This window comes from Silene latifolia, chromosome 9, assembly GCF_048544455.1.
Source record: "Silene latifolia isolate original U9 population chromosome 9, ASM4854445v1, whole genome shotgun sequence".
NCBI classification, from domain to species: Eukaryota; Viridiplantae; Streptophyta; class Magnoliopsida; order Caryophyllales; family Caryophyllaceae; genus Silene; species Silene latifolia.
The window spans coordinates 7644509-7654472 of record NC_133534.1 but is presented as its reverse complement, the minus strand read 5'-3'; the positions used below and the strand labels follow the sequence as shown (position 1 = coordinate 7654472).

The 9964-nt window shown below is 30.3% G+C and overlaps 1 long non-coding RNA gene across 1 annotated transcript; it reads left to right on the top strand.

The window, feature by feature from the left end:
* The first annotated feature begins 5790 nt into the window (after nt 1–5790).
* LOC141598948 (uncharacterized) lies at nt 5791–9618 on the top strand. Its single transcript, XR_012523682.1, has 3 exons — nt 5791–6229; nt 6535–6632; nt 9248–9618. It is a non-coding gene; the product is annotated as an uncharacterized LOC141598948 (long non-coding RNA).
* Nucleotides 9619–9964: the final 346 nt, after the last annotated feature.

Genomic DNA, 9964 nt, shown 5'->3' with positions numbered 1-9964 from the left:
CCATACCTTATGTTTGTTTGCAAAAAAATTGGTTTTCATACTCATACCTCAAACCCATGAGGTATGGGTTTCTCATAGCAAAGGGGGGAGGTGGGTATGAGATTGATACCTTTGGGTATCAAATACAAAGAAGAGACTTCAAAAGAAAAATGTGGAAAAATTCATATTTTTTCTCCAAAAAATGAAATATACATAAAATTTTATTTTATTTTCAGATTTTTTTTCTAGGAAAATCCAAATAATGATTTTTTTTTCGACATTTTAAATACATTAAGAACAAAAATATTATGATATCTAAAAAAATAACATATATAAAAAAATTATATAGAAGATTTAAATTAATACACAAAAATTTAAATTAGAAAATTAATACATATGAATATAGGGCAAATTTTATCAATAAAATAAACATACAACAAAATTTGATTCCTTATTCCAGAATTGAACCAAACACAAGGTATGAGAAATCGAGTTCCAAACCCATACCACCCTAGTTTGATTCATGATTGCATACTGATACCTTTGTGCGAACCAAACGACCCCTCAAAGGTTGTATATAATGGATTGCTTTATATAATCTTTATGGTGGTAGAAATTATTGAAAAATTAGTATGAGAGTTAAATGGAGTAACGGTTACGCTAAGGTAGGGAATTAGAAGAGTTGTGAGAAAATTCGACGATGCCTTTAAGAAAATCACTGGACTTATGTGAAAATTATCGTGGGTTAAACTTAAATAATGGTTGAATATAAAATGCCATAATTTTACGTTTAAGAATATTATTAAGCTACTCATTTGTTTTTCTTTTCAAGTTTGTGTAATTTTAAATAAATAAATAAATGTATAACTTTTATGAGCTTTCTTACTATGAAAAACTAGGTTTGTGACCCGTGAAATTCACGGGTTTATCGGTTTTACTTTTGATATTTTTATCGTATTGTTAATATTTGTTCGAGCAATTACTTGTTGATCAATTTAAAAATATACAGTCTTGAAATACATAGAAATTAGTTAGTTAATACCTTATTTCTTTGACAACTTTGGTTTATTTTTTTAAATTGAATCTTGCAAGTGACAATGTGGTAGCTACTAATTTTAAGAAACTTGACAACAGAGCAATGACAAAGACGACTCAATATATATACGTGTGTTTTTCTCCGCAATATAATAAAGTGAGTTTTTTAAATATTAAAAGTTGAAACCATCCGTATATAATAAATTTCATATGGAAAAATTTTCAATGACGCCTTATATGGTTGTAAACTCAATACCTCAGTATAGTCATCTCCAAATTATTTCCAGACCTCTCCATCAACCCTCCCATAGAAATATCTTTGAAGTCTTATCACCACGTGCATGCTTCAAATATTATTTACATTCGAAAAACATTTATTATATCGATAGAAAAATATTAGATACATTCAACGGTATGGTCGGTATATGCTCCATGTATGTATTACGAATTAAATTTTGATTATCCCATTGCTCAATAATCTAAAAAACTATATTCCCTAAATCCGAATTCCAAAAGGTCATAAAATTTTTTAAGTTCCTTATTACTATTTCAAGAATTTGATCCATGTCTTGTTATACGTATTTCCACGATCCTATATAAAAATAAAAATAGTATTGAAGACTATAAAATAATCTATTCCGGTTTTGAAAAAAAAAACACATAAACTTAAAAATATTCGGTTCAGAATTTAGAAACCGTACTATTTAATATTTATCTCAAGGTTCACTCTCGCTTCCTTTTAGTACACTTCCTTTTAGTACATGCCTTGATAATAACTCATATGAAATGAGAAAGAAAAAATATGTTAAAGATGATTGTTGAGATTATAGAGGAGGGAGTAATTAATAAATGATAACTGTATTATTGAATGATGTGATTTGATGACAATACATAGACGATATATATAATAGATGACGATCATCAGAAACCCTAGATTTAGCACCCTAATGGGCCTAATATTGGACCTATTATCCTAATACCCTCCCGCAATCGTAAAGGAGGTACATGGTACGAACTTTACGATTGGAGAAATACAAGAAAAACATAAGAAAAATCAATCTACGTCAACTTCTTAATCTTCATTTTCCGTCTTCAATTCCGCAAGGTTGGCAGTATAAACGAGTATAAACTCGTCAGAAAATTTCTTCGAACAAGAACGTTAAGTTTTTCGGACTTGTCGAATATCAACATAATTTGTTAGGAACACTAATCGGACCTAAACAAATTTCAGCAAAACGGAAAATTATCCGTCAATTTCAGTATTTGGAGAACGCTAAGTTTTTCGAACTCCAAATAAATTTGGATCACCATCATGGTGATTATGGTTGCGTAACTCGCCAGTCAGTATTGTACCGCCTTGAACAAATTTGAAGACTTCTAATCCAATTTCAAAGAAGACATAATATTTTTTTTTTCTTTTTGAAAGTATTTTGGGTGAAAATTCCGTCAAATATAAATCACCTGATGAAATCATCCTTATCTTATCATCATGATAAGATGGCAGACTCACCAATATCAATCTTCATGCCTCCCGTCAGGAAAATCTAGACAAGAAGAAAGACGCCATAATGTCGTCCACAATTTATTTTATTTTCTTTAAGCGAAATGAAAGGCGTGTTTTTCTAAAGGAGCAAAAATTATTATTGTGAAGTCCCGCCGGTGAGCGTCATATGTGTTCGCTCGCCGGCAGAATAGCGGAAGCGATTTTAGAGACCTCAAGAAAGATGCTCTGATACCATGTCAAGGAACCATCTCAACCAAAAGCTTAAGCTGATGGTTGAAGTTCCTTGATTCGTTTTATACTCTAACATGTCAAGGAACCATCTCAACCAAAAGCTTAAGCTGATGGTTGAAGTTCCTTGATTCGTTTTATACTCTAACACTCCCCCTCACACGAAGGCCCATTTTTTGTTTTCTTTTTGGGCTTGAAGTGTGGGTGCAGGCGGGATTCCCTTGCCTGTTCTGATTATCCACTTTTTTAGAATGGAGGGGAGTGGGATTCGAACCCGTGACCTTTTGATCACCTGGCTCTGATACCATGTTGAGATTATAGAGGAGGGAGTAATTAATAAATGATAACTGTATTATTGAATGATGTGATTTGATGACAATACATAGACGATATATATAATAGATGACGATACTGTAAACCCTAGACGGTAGCCGCCCTAATGGGCCTAATATTGGACCTATTATCCTAATAATGATTATACTCATGAATACAAAAATAAAAATTCAAATAGGTTGATCGGGAAAGCATTATAGTAAAATTACACAACAATATACGCTTAATAACAAATTTAAAGAAATATTATAAGATCTCCATTTTGAGATCGACATCATCGTATAATGGTTAAAAAAGCATAAACCACTTAAAAAAATAAATTAAATTTTATAGAAAAACAATCAAAAGGTGGGAGTTGGAGAAAAGTTAAATTGGAATAGAAAATGACATAATTAAAATGATTAATTTTTTTCATGATGGTTCAAAAAGTAAATTAAGTTTTCTACCTTTAATTTTACCTCAGTTTCGTGCCTTTTGTATTTCTTCCCTCTTCAGATTACCCACATGATGGTTGCCTTTATCTGCATTCACATACGTTTCATGGTAATTTAAAGTTATATACAAAAATACATTGACTAAAAGATAAAACAATAACTTGACAAAAACTTGTCAAACGAATCAAAACATTGTCACATATAAGTCACTTAAATCAAACCAACAGGAAAACATGAATTCAAATATAAAGCAAACGATTCAGAAACCAACAACATAACAAATTAAAATATACTTTATTAGACACGACGACAACAAAGAAAGAAGAATAAAGAATAACAACAACAAAGAAATAAAGAATAAAGAACAACAACAACAACAACAACAACAACAACAACAACAACAACAACAACAACAACAACAACAACAACAACAACAACAACAACAACAACAACAAAACAACAAAGAATAATGAAAGAATAACAAAGAATAAAGAATAAAGAATAAAGAAGAAGAAGAAGAAAGAAGAAAAGAAGCCCGAATAAAGAAAAAAAGAATAAAGAATAACAAAGAATAACAACAAAGAATAAAGAATAAAGAATAAAGAATAAAGAACAACAACAACAACAACAACAACAACAACAACAACAACATATACTCAATATAATCAAATAAATAAATTAAACCATAAAATACAATCCACAACTTAGAAACTCATGACAATGGGCATATTTAAATAAATAAAGTGAACAGAAACTATTATAGGTATTATAGGTTTTATAGTCATTACACAACCATAGATTTCCACATTTTAATTAAATTTTTAATTTTTTTTGTGGTATTATTAAATTAGATAATTGATTGCCGAGTACCTCAAGAGATGTTAAATAGGACAAAATGTTAATGAAAATTATGGGCGCTGAGTAATATAAGGAGTTTTAATAAAATTATTGACATATTATATTAAAAAAAATTAATTAAATAGGAAAAATGTTTAATTAATTTGGTGTGTGTTAAGTATTATGAATAGTTTTAATCAATTTATTACCACGTTTAATTAAAAAAAAGGAAAATATTAATAATGGTGGGTGTTCAGTAATATATTTAATATACAAAATTAATTTAAGAATAATGATAATATTGTAACTCCCGCGAATTTCCCATTTTGACTTTTAAAATTTATTAAACTGTTTAACTACTTTATTATATATTTTTGAATTATTCTATTTAATTAATCTTATATCAAACACGATTTTTATAAACGTATTATATAAAAGCTCGTTTATATAAAAATACGTACGATTTAATTATATCTTTAAGGCATGATTTATATAATAATAAATGTATACGTATTTTGATCGGATAATAACAGTGACAGTAATAATATTAGTTTCCGTCTCAAGTTAAAATAAACTCGAGACATTTTTCCGTCTAGCTATAGACCGTCACATTTCACCTTGTACCTATTTTAATCCGGACCAACCAGAATTTGACAAGACACTCACCTACCCTCTTATACCTTACCCTTCAATATCTCTTTTATATATATTTATATATTATTATTATTATTATTAATATTCATAGTACTCCTAATGCTTATCACTTTGGGAATCCCAATGGACAAAGAAAACCCTCTTTTTCTTCTTATCTTCATCCCCTCTGTAACACCCCGTATTTTTACCAATCTTTTAAAAATTCTTCTTATTTTACGTTATATTTCGTTGCGATTTTAAAACTACCAGACCTCCTTTTCGCAAGATGACAAAAATTTCACATTTTTAATTTTCTACTTTTTCACGTTCTCGATAAGAATTTTCTTTTATTTTTAATAATAGATAATAGGTAACTTCCTAAATACATTATTAATACGTTTTTATTAACCCAAGTTCAAGGTATGTACCCTAATATTACATTTTTGATAGTATTTATATAAAATACATCTTATGATTATTATGTTTATGTTTCCTCTTAAATTATTTGAATTTCCCGTTTTATACTAACGGAAACTCATTAACATTGTGACATTCCGTCTTTTCCTCGAATATTGAACTATAATTTATGCTATCAATATACATCTTATTTATACGCGACTAACATCGACTCGTGACCGGACTCGGATATTGAGTTCTAGTCAAGTCTCATTGGTTCGATTACACCATTAGAGTTATTAAATAAATTTTGACTCAAAAGTTTTTATTTAAATAGCTTTCCGTTTGAAAATTTATGTATATATAATAATAATAATAACAGTAATAAATAATAGCCTTGTGATAAAAACCGAGTCGTTATTGAGACGATTTACAAACTCGAAAAATGGAATAAAGTTAGGCCCTCACATTACACCCGTCTCCCTCTCATAAACCCACTAAGCCATATGCTTTTTAGTCCATTTTTACCCACTTTCCTCTTTATACTCAAATGAAGTTGATTAAAACTTAAGAGAACTTCCATCTTCTTACCTTCCTTGGAGAACAAACCCAAAACAAAAATAATAATAGAGATCCTTAAATGCCCCAAATCTCCCTTGTTTAATCATCCACTCCTTATTTTCATCAAATAAAACTCTTGCACTTTCTTTTGTTTACCCAGTAAACCAACAAGACTAGAAAAAGAGCACCCAACTCCATTTCATTCTTGTTGAAACGAGATTTTGGAGCAACCTAATTGGGATCTCCTCCAATTCCAATCCTATCTTCATTGTTCTATCTTTAATTCAAGGTTATTAATACTACTATCTTTACTTTATATTAATTTTAATTTTCTTAATTTTAAATTCTTAGATTTTAATGAGATGTGTAAATTTACATACATGTTAATTTACAACAAGATCTTGGCATAAAAGAAAAAAAAAATGAATTTCTGATATTTTATTTATAATGTTAAAACTTACATGCATGCTAAAAATTTGGTTAGTCTTGTATTAAAAACAATTTAAACTTTAAGTTATACTCACAAAACCAATTTATTAGTATAATGGTGTAATTGATATAAATTTTGTTGGGTTATCTTTTGCTTCTACCTAGAAGGAGAAAAAGCGAAGCCAACGGTACTAATTCTCTAAACGCGCCGGAACCGTCTCAAGACCGAGCCTTGATCAAGTTTAGTGAAATCCCTCTTAAGGGTGGGTAAATTAACAATTTTATTTTAATTTTAAAGTTGCATGTTAATTATTTTGGGTGATTAATTGAGGAATGTTGTTGCATGTGTTTAGTTGTATTTTATAAGTTATTTTCTATTAAATCAACAAATATAAGTGGATGAGTTTAGAAAGAATTTATTTGTGAATTGAGGTTGTAGAGACCGAATGGTCTATGAGAAAGGAGGACTTGATGTTCCAAAATTTTAGTCTAGTTTGAGTAGTATACACAACTACCATGTACGAGTCATAATATTACAATAGTATATTGTAATGGTGCATTAGTGTGGGTACTTGTCGATGTTGGTAGAGCCGTCCAAGATCACTAAGGGCTTAAATTTTGACAAATTTTTATATAATTAAGATAATTATTGTTTTATGATTTAAAACTATGGTAGAAAATTCTTTTTTTTCAATTGTTGATAGAGTGGGCCGTATGAGTGTAATTTAAGGGATAGATTTTTATCAAGTTTTAACTTAATTATAAGTAGCTTTGATCTTATGAGTGCTATTATAAGTTGGTGATTTCTAGATAATGACACTATGGTAGTTTGGTAAGATTTGGTTACATACATTATATACTTATTTATTTGAGTGTTAATAGTCTTACCTGCTTGATGGTTATTACAAGAATCGTCTTATGAGTCAAAATATTTTTCTTAAGAGCGTCTAAAACTCACTTTGGATGTGGTGACGGCTTAAGCCCAGGGACCTATTCCAAACCCATTTTTAATGTTTTCCGCAAATGTGATAAAACGACTCATAAGATTATTTTAGTATTTCCGTCTTAAATATCGTGTTTTAGTGATATTATTTATTTTATGTGATTTTATTTTATTTATGTATAATTTTAGAGGCCATGTAATTCGAATTTTGCTTTGTTATTTATTTGTACGCAGAGAAATGTAATTTAATTATTGGATGCGAGACTTGACCATCGCTACCCCCAAATATGTAATAATTAAAGACCTAGTTTATATTTTTACGAGTAAGTAAGAATAATTTTAGCACCTTGGCAATCGCTTAGGCCAGACACACGATATCGTTAGTCCAATTTCAAATATTAAGTTGTGTCGATTTAGAAGTAATCTTATTTTAGGAGTCACTATTTGATAACAATTATTTTTACATAAATTTAAAAAGGATTTGAGTAACAATTACTTTTACCTTACTTTAAAGGAATTTGACTAACAGCTCTTTTCAAAATCTCTCAAATCAAGGAATTTTATTGCGAATTAAAGTCAGAATTTTCAAAGGTTGGAATATAATTTTTATTCAAACTCAAGTTCTCAACTGAAACCGAGTACTTTTAGCCCACCGTTTTGTTAGCCAAATATAGAATTACTAAATCGGAATTTTGACAAAGTTCTTGTAAACTCTTTCGGACAAATCCTCTCGACTTGATATTTTCAATTAATAAATTTAATAGTATAGAGTGAACTTAAATGAATAAGGAGGTGATCCTTTAATCTCCTTATTAATTATAATCTAGTACCAAATCGAAATTTTAAAACAAGTCACTTTCCACTTTTGGTCAATTTTCTTTACTTGGATTATTTTATTTAATAAAATCAATTATATAAAGTGGGTTAGTAAAAACTGAATTAGGAAGCGATTTTACAATCAATTAACTACCAAGGGTCTAGGACCGCCCCTTAGTTGAATTGATTAAACTTGGTTTGATAATATGGTATTTTACTTGTATTATTAACCTAGTTCGATAGCGAAGTCCCGACTTATAAATAGGGACAAACCCAATAAGGCGACCAATGATTGAATTTGTGCTAGTTGGTTTCGATAAAATCATATTAAGGAAAGAAATTCGATTTGAAATTGGTGTTGTTAACCCATAATGTTTTAAAAAATCGAATTTTGAAATATTTCATATTTTTTTTTTTTTTTGGGCATTTTTAGGATTGAATTCGAAAGCTCATTGAGCGGGAAAGCATGTTATTACTATTGTGTACGTAATGACATGGAAGAATAGCAATTAGCTTAACCGTATAAAACCGTTCGTGCGTACGAAGGGTCTTTGGTGGACCTGTCCTTAGACTCGAGAGTAGGCGGGAGTGTGGCCATGCTTTAGGTGGGGACCTGATCAGTCTCGTACGTGTTAGGTGGATCGCATCCGGTTCCCTAAGGTCTATATTTGGTTAGGCTTAGGGATAATAGCCGGTGGTGTTTAGTCCGTGGTACGGGTAATAACCCCACGTACCGGCATTCGACCCTGGAGATGAGTGGACGGATTTTATTTTAAACGTGCTTATGTCACCACGGTAAACAGGGGTAATAATGTAAGCCCCCTGGTATCGGTGTGATTTGCGGTATATGATTATCGTATGTTTTGGTTATTGGTCATATAATCGGGCGTGTACGGTAATTGGCCGGTATATCGTGATAAAATGTGACTAAGATATATAATACGGCAATGAAAAACTGATTTATTTCACGAAAAATTTATGTGTTAAAGGTATGGATATAAGGTTATGTTATACATGCTGATGATTTTTGTTACGTTTTAATTGTTTAAAGAAGTTAATCTACCCACCTGACGTTTGTTGTTTTTCTTATAAAACTTTTTACAAATTTTAAAACGTCAGATTTATCAGATTTATGAAGACCGACCATTTCCGAGACAGGCGACGCTGAAGATGGGATTTAGATATATTTTCTTAGAACGTGTTAAGTTATTTGCTAGAAACAATTGTAATATTTAGCATTATCTTTATAATTGGAATTAGTTGAAAGTAGTAGTGACTCGGATATGTATTTATCTTCCGCTGTTTCCTATTTTGGACTTATATTTAATAAAGTCCTGAAAATCCGGGTTGTTACAGTTGGTATCAGAGCATGGTTATTCTGGTTGGTGTTAAAATCTTCATATTTTAACATTGCTTTTAAGACTTATGCTCCCCGGATAATGGAAACGAGTCATCTATTTTCTAGGATCGGACGTTAAGATAATTAGATCACTTAAAAGAAAAAGGAAATGGGTAGCAGGGTAGAATACTAAGGACCGACCTAGTTTTAGGAACCCGTAGCTTTTGTTTCATAATTACTTGTGGTTGACTTGTGTGTTTTATTTGTAGTGTATAACTGGTTGCTAAGGGTAGTCTTAACTTTATAACTACTAGCCAAACATTTGATATTTAACTCCTACTAACTTCGTTGTTATGGAGACCTTTTGGGACAAGCGAATTGCATTGGATGGAGTCAATCTCGTTGAGGCGAAGCTTCGTGATATTTCTGTTAGACTTAACTTATATTGCGTAATTTCCCCTCCGCTTTTTCTTGTGCTTTCCACTCTTTCTGAAATT